At 39.2% G+C, this 14,293-nt stretch overlaps 1 pseudogene; it reads left to right on the top strand.

The window, feature by feature from the left end:
- The first annotated feature begins 11,436 nt into the window (after positions 1 to 11,436).
- Positions 11,437 to 12,403, top strand: LOC110303210 (annotated as a pseudogene).
- The last annotated feature ends 1,890 nt before the right edge of the window (positions 12,404 to 14,293 follow it).

The raw sequence follows: 14,293 nt of genomic DNA on the forward strand, positions 1-14,293 counted from the left end.
AAAAAAAAAAAAAAAAAAAAAAAAAAACAAAAAAAACAAAGAATGTAAACTCATAAATACAATTTCTGGATCAAAGAAATTATATAAAAAAAAAGTTAACTTGACTGAATAGTGCCAAATTGTAGGTCAAAGCATTGTAGCACCTTATAAGTTTAATAGTACCTGTTTTTATTTTTCTCCTAAACAATGCTTTGGCTTATAAGTCTTGATGTTGCTGATATACTGAATGGGCGTACTTTGCTCACAAAAAAAGTTGTGATGTGACAACTGAAATATCTCATGGCATTTCTATTGTACTTCACTTATAAGGAAAAATCTGTACAAATTTCCCATTAGAGTGTTAGGCTTTCTTGTTCTTTAAGGCCAAGCATAGTTTCCCCTTTCTATTTTTAATGCTGTAATTCAATGGAAAGCAATGTTACTACACCTGAGAGGTTTTTTCCTGGCTTAAATTCAGTCACTGGACATTAATCTGTTGGGTATAATATTTTCACATTTAAAATACCAAAATCCAGCTAAAAAACATCACATTCAGTATTTATAAGTCATCAGCAATACATTTGTCTCATCTACTTCAGCAACACAAAGGGAACAGGACAAAAGTAACTGGTGCTAACAAGGTATGAGATCATGGCCTCTGCTCCTCTAATCTGCACATGATAGGAAAATCTTCATTCTTAATATCTTGCTTACACATTTTTGGTGCCTCCCAACATTCCTAGCAGTGTTCTCACAGTGTAGGCTAAGGGATCCCTCAGGTTAGATCCTCTAAAGCAGAAGTTCTCAACCTTACAAATGCTGAGACCCTGTAATACAGTTTCTCATGCTGTGGTGATTCCCCCTCCCCCATAAAATCATTCTGTTGCTACTTTATAACTGTAAATTTGCTACTGTTATGAATCATAATGTAAGTACTTGTGAAGATAGAGGTTTGCCAAGGGGTTGAGCCCCACAGGTTGAGAACCACTGGTCTTTGGTTGCTGTTTAAAAATAATTCAGATTCCACCAATATGGTAGCACACACCCATTGTCTTAGCATTCGGGAGGCTGAAGTAAAAGAGGTACTAGGGCCCTTAAGTTCTAGGTCAACTTGATCAACATTGTGGGAAGGAAAAAAAAAGGTAGATTCCTCAGTCCTAGGCTACACATGCTCCATCAGTGTCTGTTAGCATCAGTGTCTGTTAAGATGTATATAACACAATAAGAGACACACAAAAAAGAAGTGTGCAGTTCTACTACATGATTATAAAGTAAGCGAACTGAAAACACAGACCAGCCGGGAGTCTCGCCAGCATTCTTGATACTTCCTTGTTACTGTCCCATTTATTCACCTCCTTCTTTGCTAGCAGTATCTGCTGATCTGGTGTGTGATGTACCTCAGGAGTTCTTGCATGCAAAACACATGAGAATATAGCCACGACACAAAACCTGCCCTGCACCCTGAGTCAAATGAGGCCATGCAGAATCTGGTCTGGCAACCTTATCTTCTACCTTCTTTATATCCCATTCTAACGTTTTTTAAGCACAAGGCGTGTTGTATTTTGCAATTATCTCCCTAATTCTTAGATCACTCCCCTGCCTCTGCTGAGGAACATGAGCACTTCCTGTATAAAAGTCCATCCTCCAAGCCTACTCAACTGTGACTCTCCTGTAAAACTTGGATGACATTCAGCACTCTGCCACACCCAGGTCAGAAACATCACTTTTTAATACATGCAACTGTTTATTTGCTTGTCAATTCCCCTTTCTAGACCAGGAATTATGGAAGTTTGTTGTTTATTTATTTGTTGTTCTCTTATACACACAAGCTTAGTATGTACCTTGGATGCTGACCAAGTAGAAACATCTTTGTAAGACAGCACATAGCAACCTTACCTCCAGGTAGGTTTAATTCTGATCATGTTCTTCCTTGTCAAGCTTGAGACATCAGGAGCATACAAGGTGCCTGAGAGGAAGGTAGAAGGCAGTGAAGAGCTTAAGGCAAGGGAATTATTGATGTTTCTTAGAGCCCAGCCAATGGGAGTGTCCTGGCAGCTTTATGCTCTGCCTTTTTGCCTAGAGAAGACTCTCACTTGCAGACTCCTGTGCTGTGTGGGAAGAAGCTGGACTGTTCTGATATTTTACATCCTGTCCTGTCATTGTCCTCATGTACTTCAGCTTGTGTGAATATACCCTCTAGCCTAAGAAATGCCACCATGCAAAACAATGACTCCTTTACTACAAAAGTATGTTTAACATGTTGCTGTTTTTTTGTTTGTTTGTTTGTTTGTTTGTTTTTCGAGACAGGGTTTTTCTGTATTGCCCTGGCTGTCCTGGAACTCACTTTGTAGACCAGGCTGGCCTCGAACTCAGAAATCCGCCTGCCTCTGCCTCCCGAGTGCTGGGATTAAAGGCGTGCGCCACCACGCCCGGCTCATGTTGCTGTTTTTTAACCTTAGATGCCAAGGTTACTCTCTACTCTTCCTTTACTTGTTGCACACTTGTACTTCATACACTACCTCTTCCAGTTCAGTGAAACATTGAGATCCCTCTCTTTGTGTGTCTCCCATTAGTCTAGTCATCCTTTATTAGTCACTGTCTAGGCTCCACCCCATCTCTGCCCAGAACAGGAGCACAATTCTGAAATTCTTTCAGAGGGAAGCCATGTAAGCAGGATTTAGTCTGTCTTTTCTGAAATCTTGGTCAAAGGAATACTGTCCTTAGTACTTTTCTGTGATTTTTCACCTCTCCTAGTCTGCTTCAGGCAGCTCCTAAGTACATAGGCACCTTTGTCTATTTCCTGCCTCTCCCCACCTTTCTTCAACTCTTGCCCATTTACTCTCTTCAATTTACTCCATCCTCTTCCATGTTTCTCTGTTCCTTTTACGAAGCAGGAAAAGAAAATGGCTTTATTATGACTGTTGAGTCACACAGCTTTTTAATCAAGAAAAGAGACACAATTTTCTACCTACCCTTAGGTGGAGTACTTTGTGGGGTACTCCAGCTGTGTCCTATCCTGCCGAGTGCCAAGCTCCTGATGATGCCACTTTTTCCATCTGGGAAAGTGGGCAGAGGATGGATGCTAATCTCAGCCAAGCAGGCAAAGAAAGCAACCTGGACAGTGAGGGGAAGAGGTTAGAGACCAAAGGGAAGTGAAAGATGCTTAAAGAAACCTTAGAGGCTAGATTTGTTCAGTTAAACATTTGGTTGTAATTACAACCTAATATCATGTTTTCAGTTCTTCAGATTAGCAATATACAGTACACATTTCCTTAGCTGTAGAGATTGGATGACTTTTAAGGTCCTGTCTAGATCTCCAAATTACCATAACAGAATGACTTCCCATGCATGTCCTAAGCATTTGTACTCTGTCCTGAGGATCATTTCACTTGTTTGTTATTACTGCACCAGACATTGCATTACAAGTTCAATACTACCACTTTACCAAAAAACAAAAAACAAACAAACAAACAAACCAAAAAACCCTACAGGGAGCCAAAATTACTTAAATACTTACTTCCTGCAAGGTATTTAAATATGCTTTGAATATTCAAAGGAGGGAAGGGGGGACCATTATAGTCCTTTACTCCTTAAAAATTCTATAGCACTTTTAATAATGCAATGCATGTTAATTTGTTTGGTTTTGTTTAGCAATGAAGCTATTTATGAATTCATGACTCTTAAATTGATCATTTATTAGATTTATCTTTTAGATAATAGACTTCTTTTTTTGTTTGTTTGTTTTTTTTTTTTTTTCGAGACAGGGTTTCTCTGTATAGCCCTGGCTGTCCTGGAACTCACTTTGTAGACCAGGCTGGTCTTGAAATCAGAAATCCACCTGCTTCTGCCTCCTGAGTGCTGAGATTAAAGGCATGTGCCACCAGGCCCGGCGATAATAAAGTTCTTAATTTATTTTTAAGAAGCTTTTCATTTCCTCCATATACTTGAAAGGGTCTGAACTTTTCAAAATCTATTTTAGTCTTCAATATACTTTCAAGGTTTTAAATTTCATACTGCAAAGTAAGGAAAATTAGAATTACATTTCTAGACATATGAATACTGAATATGACTCAAAAAATTTCAGGATCAGCACCACACAGAGTGGAAAATGTGTTAAGTATGAAGTTGTTATGTGACAGTAATGGATAACAATAGACTTATACTGACCTTAGATCTCATGGGTCATCAGCCTAATGCTACTTTCTCTCCTTCAAGAATGTTCAACATCTGTTATGATTTCTTTTTCTTTTGTTTTGAGTCACTGAAGCATTTTAAAGAAATCTCTCTAAAACTAATAAATTAGTGCTCTTTCATTCAAACTTCAGAGGTACCGCCTTCTAGATATTTTTATTAACAACAGTTTTAGCTTTTGAGTATAGATTTTTAAATTTAATTTTATGTTCATTGGTGTTTTTGCCTACATATATCCCTGTGTGAGGGTGTTGGATCCTTAGAACCAGAGCTATAGACAGTTGTGCACTACTTTGTGGGTGCCCAGAATCAAACTTGAGTTTTCTGGAAAAGGTGTCTTACTGAGGGTTTTACTGCTATGAAGAAACACCATGACCAAGGCAGCTCTTATAAATGCAAACATGTAATTGGAGCTTGCTTACAGTTCCACAGTTTTAGTGTAGAGAGAATCTCTTGTGTACCTGTCAACAAAAAGCTGATGGCTTATTAGCTTGGAAAGGGAGTAGAAGGAGGGAGTTCTAGTAGGGAGAGAGAGGGATTCTGAAGTAGAGTTGGACATGGGAAAAGCTTCACTTGGAAGTCTGAGGAGACCAGTGTGTGAAACTGAGAAGAGGTAACCAGCCGTGCGGCACTCATAGAATACAATAAACAGGTTACCTTACAAGCTGGTCAGAGAACGATACCTAGCATATAGCCTAGGCATTCATTCATAGATAATAAGTCACAGAGTTGTTATTTTGGGAACTGGGTCATGAGTGAAAAAGCAGGCAGATAGTAATGCTGCTCAATGTGAGGCTAGAATCCAGGCTTAGAGCCTGAGAAGACACTAGGAAGGATGGTGTAGGACTCTGTTCTCAGAGCAGCTCAAGTCTGGCTGGCCACACAAATGGAACCACAAAGAAGGCCCACTGTAGAAGTGCAGGCCCCTTATATCCTGCTGGAGCAAGCAGAGGTCCATGAGGAATCAGGTGCTGGAAATGCATTGCTGCGTCTCCTGAGCCAGAGCTTTAGTGAACTAGCAAGGGCAGTCTGCTCTACTGAGATGAGAGGGCAGAGCTAGTCACTATAGACATGTGCTGGTTTGAGGAGCCTGCAGGTGCACAGAAGGACAAAAGGAACCTTTTCCTGGAGGTGTAGCGGGACTGAAAAGCCCCAAACTTCTGAACTGTTAAGGCATTAAGTTTAAAAACAAGAAAAGAGAAGAGAAACTGGGTATAAAAATCATGGGAAGAAATATTTAGTTTTAAAATAAGAAAGTGAAGTTCTTAAGGAGAGTTAGAGATTAAAAATATTTTCAGTTTTAAAAATGGAGAAATTTCAATTGAATCTAACCTAAACTCTACAGCACTATCTTGTAACAAGACTGCAAAAAATGCAGTCTATATCTGTTAAAAAAAAAAAAAAAGAAACAAAAAAACTAAAATGATTTTTTCCAGCCTTGACAAGTCAATTACAACCAAATAAACAGGGTCCACTTAAGAATTTGAATGGCAGCCCATAGAGGCACAAGATTTAAGATTTAAAAAGATTTAAGGAAGCAATAATAACCTATGGTTTACATTCGATGCATGTAAAACAAATAGTTATTAGGCCACTGCAAATGGTATCTACATAGCTCCTAGGAATTAAGGCATTGTCTCAGATAAAACAAAGTCTGATTAATAGCATAGGACCAGATTATCAAATAGGAAAGTTAACACCATATGTGACTAACATAGTCATAAATCTTTGGGAAAGAGATCTATTGCAACAGTGAGAACCACAGATTAGCTTTCCTCCAACTTTAGAGACAGGCTGCAAGAGAAAAAAATGTTCCTAATAAAGACATTTAAAATTGGTATCAAAGACAGTTACAGACTGTCCAAGCTGTCCATAAGCAGTTTACAGCACAGGCTGACTCTTCAATTTCATATGGGGGAGCCACTGCTGGCCTATCCTCCAGCTGCCCTACCACTAACTTGGAAAACTTGAAAACCTGTTTGGACAGAACAATGGCCTGTAACAAAAGAAAAGTTACAGATACTAGAGCAGCTATTCCAAGAGCAGCTGCAGGTTCAACCTATAGAAGAGTCCACCAGCCTAGAATTCTCCTGTATTTGTCATTAAAAAAATAAATATGTCAAATAGAGGATGGTGACAGATCTGAGAGCAATTAACAAAACCATTCAGCCAACGGGCTCTTTACAACCTGGAATCCTATTGCCTTCCTTGTTACCTAAGGCATGACCTATTATAGGGATTGATCTAAAAGAGTGGTTTTCCACAATCCCTTTACTTGAACATGATAGAAAAAGGCTTGCTTTCTCAGTGCCTATTTTTAATAGAAGTTGTATAATGAAAAGATATCATTGCAGAGAGTCTTGCCACAAGGAATGTCGAATAGTACTACCTTATGCCAATATTGTTCAACAGCCACTATAAATAACAAGCAGTTTCCTTAATCTACAATTTACCATTATATGGATGATATGTTATTCTCTGTTTCAGATACAAATACCTTAGGGATTGATGAAGAGAATTTTGCTGAGAATTATAAATTGCTCCTGAAAAAAATGCAAAGATGAGATTCTATTAATTATCTAAGATATAGATTGTATTTACAAAAGATTTGACCACATAAGGTACAAATCAGGAGGGCCAATTAAGAACGTCTAATGATTTTCAAAAATTGTCAGGAGTTATTAATTGACTAAGGTTCATAATTGGATTTACTACTCAAAAACTAAATAATTTACTTTAAAACATACAAGGTGATAAAAACTTAAGTACTCTAAGAAAATTATCAGCTGAGACTGAAAAAGAATTGGCTCTGGTAGAAAAGAACTTACACAAAGCATATATAGATCATTTTGAACGAAAGGTGGCTTGTATTGTAGTTATTTTGCCTTCATTCATTCTCCTGCAGGAATTCTGATGCAGAGAGATTATCTCTTAGAAAGGACAGCGCACAAACAGTTAAAAAAAATTAAAGACCTATATAGGAAAGGTTTCTATATGGATTTTGAAAGGAAAAAAAAATGAGACTTCATCAATTAGCAAAAATAGATCCAACATAAATTGTGGTACCTTTTACTAATGAATAAATTGTTTCATTATGAACAGAAAAATAACATTGGCAAAGTGCTTGCAGTAATTTTTTGGGAGATGTTAACAATAAATACCCCCAAACAAGCAACTTCAGTTTATAAAGAGAACTAATTGGTTTCTCCCCCATATAGTAAGAGGGCCACCAATTTCTGGAGCCTTTACATTCTATGCTGATGCAAATAAATCAGGAAAGGCAGGTTGTAAGTCAGAAAGTATAAATAATTCAGAACCTTTATAATTCAGTTTTTAAAAAAACAAAGCTGTATGTCATTATTATGGTATTATTAGATTTTTTTCCAAAATCTTTTAATACAGGTATTGACTCGATATGCAGCAAGAGTGGTTCTGTATATAGAAACTACTGAACTTATTCAGGACGATTCAGAATTAACCACTAATTTTCTCAACTATACCAAGTGATCAGAAATAGAAATCATTCCTTGTATATAAAACACATCAGATCCCATACAGATCTACTAGGTCCTCGAGCACAAGGTAATGATGAAATTGATTAGCTATTAGTAGCAAATATGCTAGAAACGTCAGAATTTCATTTAAAAAATCATGTTAACAGCAAAAGTTTGAAGAAAGAATTTTTTTTCTTTTTTACACTTGGCAACAAACCAAAGAAATTATAAGGCTATATCCTACCTGTTCTTTATATAGCCAAACTCTATTACCTGCAGGGAATAACCCAAACGGTACCCAAAGAAATGAAATTTGGAAAAGGTATGTGTTTCATTTTGCACAGTTTAAAAAATTAAAAAATATATATCATAACATAGGCACATATTCAGGATTTCAATGGGCAACTGCTTTAAGTTCTGAAAGGACTGGTGTATAATTAATTACACATTTATTAGAACTTATGGCAATTATGGGAATACCTGTACAAATTAAGACTGTCACTTTCAAGATTATATTACATTGCTAATTCTGTCTCCAAGTTCTATAGTCAATATTTCAGACTTACTCATTATTCTCAACTAAAGCCTGATCTCCTTTAGCCAACCTTTCCCCACTCACTCTCTGTGATGGCTATTCCTGGCTATGCCTTTAATTCCAGGAGACTGAGGCAATTCAGCCTAGGACAAAGCAAGATTTAGATCCAGGCATGGTGCTACACAGCTTGAATATGAACCATACTTTCTGCTGGAGGCCTACATAAGGACTTTTGAAGAAGGAAGACTCATTCTTCTTTGACTGCTTGCACTTACTTGCCAGCACATCTGTTGGAACCAACTTCTACAGAAAACCAGATTAAACAACTAGCCTCCCGGGACTGAGCAACTAATAGATCCTTGGACATCCTATTTACAATTACCCATTGTTAGGTTAGTTGGACTACAGACTATAAGTCATTACAATAAATTCCCTTAGTAAACAGAGGCATTCCATGAGTTCTGTGACTATAGAGAACCCTGACTAAGACACCATACCAGCTCCTATTCACCATCATTGTCCTTCTCCTTCTCTGGGCTCGGCTTTCCAAGATTCCATATGTATGAGTTCATGACTTATTTGTCCTTCTGTGCCTGGCTTATTTTGTTTAAGGTTCAAGGTTCATGCGTGTTTCTGCAAATGACAGGATTTTGTGTCCTTTGAAGACTAAACAGTATTGTACATACACCATATTCTCTTTGCTCATCCCCTGATAAAACACTTGCTGATAGCATAGCTCAGCTTTTGAAGATGGTATTGTAATACACATCTCTCTGACATTGATTTCATGTCTTCCAATCAATATCTAGTAACATTTATTGATTATTGCCATATTATTGGCAATTCTATTTTGAATTTTAAGGTAATTTTATATTGCTTTTCATAATTTACACATCATAATTTCTATTCCTACCCTAGCAGTTTTCTTTTATACATTTGGGTTTATTTTACTTAAATACATCTATTTAAAAGATATTTTGATATGCTTATTTCAGTGAATTTCACTTGCCTCAGTAGAGGACAAACTTAAAAGAGAAACAATGTTTTCAAATTCTAGCTACAGACTAAGGCCTGCCAGAGGCTCTGAAGTAAATCTGGTATCTCTCCCTCTCTTTTAAGGCAGAATTTAGTAAGTGTAAGAGGATTAGAGGCAGATTGGCACAAACTTGTATTTCTCCCTTCAGAGGACATAAGGAGAAGTGCAAAGGGAATAATTTTCTCAGCATGTAATTTGCTGCTATCTGATGCCACCATCCACTGCAATCTTGATTCTTCTGGACCAGCTTCCCATGCTCTGGAAGCCATTAGAGGACAGGGAAGGGGCAACACTCCTTTGCTACAGGCCAGTCTGCTTTTTATAGGTGTGCTGTATGCACTAATTGTATCTTTTCGATATATATATATGAAATCATTTTGAACCTGCATCCAAAAACTCTACCAAAATTATAATTTTTAAGCTCAGAAGAGAAAATTTGGTGTTCTTTCAGAATAAATATTAGATTTGACTATATGATATGACATATTTCACATTGGTTAAAATTAGCAGTAAAGAAAAAAAAAACTCCTCCTGATTCCAGCTTTATCAGGGAATGATGAGAGCTAAGACAATAGCCTAGGAGAGGGCTTTAAGATTTCTTTTAAAACGTGCTTACAGAACTTAGAACATTCTTGATGTAATGTGAGAAATGGCCCTGTAGAATCCTTGCCTTTGGAGATAAGTCTGAGATATCTGCAGATGGTGTTCCCAAGGATAAACACGTTAAAAGGGATGAGGGACAATACTTCCTAGGCTACTTTCCAAATGAACTCAGCTCAGAACTTGGTGTATTTAACAACCTTTGCAATTTGTTTTAAAAAAAGAAATCTGTGCCTGAAAATGTAATATGAATTAGTTCAATAATCAGGCCTTATTTTGTAACTTTTTATACTGCAATTTACACACCATTGTAACCATATTCTTACCCTCAATATTTTATTGAAGGTATTACAGAAGTTTGCTCAAAAGTAGATATAGATTTTTAGATTCTTCTATTAGGAGTACAATTCTTGCCGGGCATTGGTGGCACACGCCTTTAATCCCAACACTTGGGAGGCAGAGGCAGGTGGATTTCTGAGTTTGAGGCCAGCCTGGTCTACAGAGTGAGTTCCAGGAAAGCCAGAGTGATACAGAGAAACCCTGTCTCAAAATACACACACAGAGAGAGAGAGAGAGAGAGAGAGAGAGAGAGAGAGAGGAATACAATTCATACTAAAAGCATCTACAAAGCACACAAGAAGTCACTTGTTAATAAGTTTTTATTTTCTATTTCATTCAGTTACTCAACAAATATTTACTGATTAGTATGTGTCAGCTATTGCTCAGCACCACACACAATTCAACAGAGTTTCCAAAAGCCAGAGGGCTTGGAGAGATGTTTACAGACTCTAAGAGACCACAGATGCCAACTCAGACTACTATACCCATCAAAACTTTCAATCACCATTTATGGAAAAAACAAAATATCTGTCTTAGTTAGTGTTTTACTGTTGTGAACAGACACCATGACCAAAGCAACTCTTATAAGGACAGCATTTAAATGGGATTGGCTTACATGATCAAGGTAGGAGCATGGCCGTGTCCAGGCAGGGATGGTGCAGGAGGAGCTGAGAATTCTTCCACCTTTTTATCTGAAGGCTTTTAGGAGAAAACTGGCTTCTAGAAAGCTAGGGTGAGCGTCTGAAAGCCCACTCTCACAGTGACACACTTCCTCCAACAAGGCCACACCCACTCCAATAAGGCCATACTTCTTAATAGTGATACTCCCTGGGACAAGCATATTCAAACCACCACATTATCCCATGACAAAATCAATTTTTAAATAATATCTATGCACAAATCTACACCTACAGAATACTGCATCCCAAAGAGGATAACTACACTCATTTCATGAAGAAATGAATAATCTCACACAGCAAAAGCAAAAGAAGGAAGTGCATGTGCAACACACACACACACACACACACACACACACAGAAAGAGAGGGGGGAGGGGGAGAGAGGGAGGAGAGAAAGAGGGAGGAGAGGGAGAGGGAGAGGGAGAGGGAGAGAGAGAGCTGGAGAGGGAGGAGAGGGAGAGGGAGAGGACCAAGACACAGAAACCTCTGCTGATTAGAAATGATATTCATGACTCTCTGCTCTTCCCTGTTCCAGAGACACCTGCATATTCTTGTGCAGTACCAGCCTTGTTCTGCAGACAAAATGGTGAAGGTCGGTGTGAGTGGATTTGGCCATATTGGGTGCCTGGTTACCAGGGCTGCTATCTGCTCTCCACTTGGCAAAGTGGAGATTGTTGCTATCAACGACCCCTTCATTGACCTCAATTATATGGTCTACATGTTCCAGTATGACTCCACCCACGACAAATTCAACAGTACAGTCAAGGCTGAGAATGGGAAGCTTGACATCAATGGGAAGTCCATCACCATCTTCCAGGAGCAAGACCCCTCTAACATCAAATGGGGTGATGCTGGTGCTGAGTCTACCACTTGAAGGGTGGGGCCAAAAGGGTTATCATTTCCACCCCTTCTGCTGATGCCCCCATGTTTGTGATGGGTGTGAACAATGAGAAATATGACAACTCACTCAAGATTGTTAGCAATGTATCCTGCACCACCAACTGCTTAGCCCCCCCCCCCCCGCCCAAGGTCATCCATGACAACTTTGTCATCATGGAAGGGCTCATGACCACGGTCCATTCCATCACAGCCACCCAGAAGACTGTGGATGGTCCCTCTGTAAAGCTGTGGCGTGATGGCCATGGGGCTGCCCAGAACATCATCCCTGCATCCACTGGTGCTGCAAAGACTGTGGGCAAGGTCATTCCAGAGCTGAACAGGAAGCTCACTGGCATGGCCTTCCATGTTCCTATCCCAGTGTGTCTATTGTGGATCTGACATGCTGCCTGGAGAAACCTGTCAAGTATGATGAAATCAAGAAGGTGGTCAAGCAGGCATCTGAAAGCCCACCGAAGGACATCCTGGGCTACACTGAGGACCAGGTTGTCTCCTGTGACTTCAACAGCAACTCCCATTCTTCCACCTTTGATGCTGGGGCTGGCATTGCTATCGATGACAACTTTGTCAAGCTCATTTCCTGGTATGACAATGAATACGGCTACAGCAACAGGGTGGTGGACCTCATGGCCTACATGGCCTCCAAGGAGTAAGAAACCCTGGACCACCTACTCCAGCAAGGACACTGAGAGCAAGAGAGAGGCCCTTGGTTGCTGAGGAGTCCCTATCCCAACTCGGTGCCCAACACTGAGCATCTCCCTCAAATTTTCCATTCCAGAACCCCATAACAACAGGAGAGGCCTGGGGACCCCTCCCTACTCTCTTGAATACCATCAATAAAGTTCGCTGCAACCCCCCCCCAAAAAAAAGAGAAATATTCAGGTATCCTTAAGGCTCTTTCTGGAAAGTGGGATGAGACAGGATCCTCCCATTTTAAAGAATTTTAGTTCTATTTCACTGTGACATGGATTCAAGGGAGTGCCAAGTTGATAGTTGTGTTGATAGTCCATGAATCTATTAATATAGGAAATAAATAACTGAAGAGAAACCGATCATGCTCCTTAGCTTTCAGGCTTTCTTTTGATCTTTTTATTTTTGCTGTTTTATAGAAAAGTTCTGGGAACAGAACCATGGTTTAAACTGTGGTTTAACCACGGTTATTTGTGTCCTCAGAACTTAACTTTGGTATTTAATTAACACTTAACAAGACGTACTGGAGAAAATGAGTAACTTAAGCATACAGGTATTTTGGTAAAATCAAACCAGAAGAAACAAAGCTTCTGCAGGGTTCTTTTTTAACAAAAGATATCCAAATGGTCTCAAGAAGAGCCATTTGTGTTGCCACGCTCTCTTAGAACTGCCTGGGACTGCCTCCAAGAAATTCTAAAACTGTCTAATCTCTCCCAGAGGGCCTTCAGAGAACAACCCCACTCCATAATTGTTACCTTACAGAATGTATCCCTTCTCCTCCCACTAAGGCACCAAGGAGCTAGAAGACCTCCACTCTGAGAGCAGGGAGGTGGAGTTTAGGGATGGGAAGGAAGGCATGCACAGAATCAGTGCTTTCTCCTCCAGCTTGTCTCACATACAGGTGAACATCTCAGGCCTGTCGCACAGTCCTGTTGACTACACTGTGCCCATGAAGAACCTGATGCCTAAAAGCTTAACATTTTTTTTCTTTCATTTTCTTTCCTCCCACCACCTCTCCCAGCAACCATAGGGCATTTAAGCAAAGCATAGTGGGCCCAGAATGCCATTCTTAATGTGGGAAGAACACACTATCTAATGTGCCCAGAACATAAACAAGGAAGGACTTGAGTGGTTAGCTGTAGAAAGGATCAGCTCCAGACACTTTTCCTTGTCCGTATGGCTTTCAGCAGGGCAGAAGCACGCCCGACCGTAGCACAGCATGCAATTTGGACTCAATTCTGGAGAACGCTGTGCAGTGCAGGTGAGCTCACCAAGTTGATTAATCACTAACTGCGTGGCATAAAGCTACACGCACCCCTCCCCCTAAGCTTTTCAGAAGCAACAATGTTTGCAAACCATCAGACGTCCCAGTGAAGAATTAGAAGAATTTTGCAGATTTCATTGCTCGACTACCCATTAACCTCTACCTTTCCACACCAGCCAAGAAATTGTCTCAGTAGCCCTGACTGTACTACAACCACCCAAATTAAATTCCTCTTCGCTGAGCAGGAGAATAAACACTGACAATTGGAGTGGCAGGGAGACACTTTTAGCAGTTATTTCTTCTGAAGAATTTGAGGAACTAAGCATATTTATTTAAAATACCAACTTTTCTAGACAGGCTTGTCACTAACAGGAAGATAAGATATTTCAGCTTAAATGTATACTTAACCATGTAACTATATATTTATATATTTATGCATTTAAGTACATATCTATTCCATTGACATCACTCATTTGTAGAACATGTTTTTACAAAAAGAAAAAATGGTTTATTTAATAAGGTCTTTTTCTTTCAATATTATCATCCCACCCATTGTTGCAACATAAAGATGTGGTTTAAAGAATTTCTC

Source organism: Mus caroli, chromosome 1, assembly GCF_900094665.2.
Source record: "Mus caroli chromosome 1, CAROLI_EIJ_v1.1, whole genome shotgun sequence".
Taxonomy (NCBI): Eukaryota; Metazoa; Chordata; class Mammalia; order Rodentia; family Muridae; genus Mus; species Mus caroli.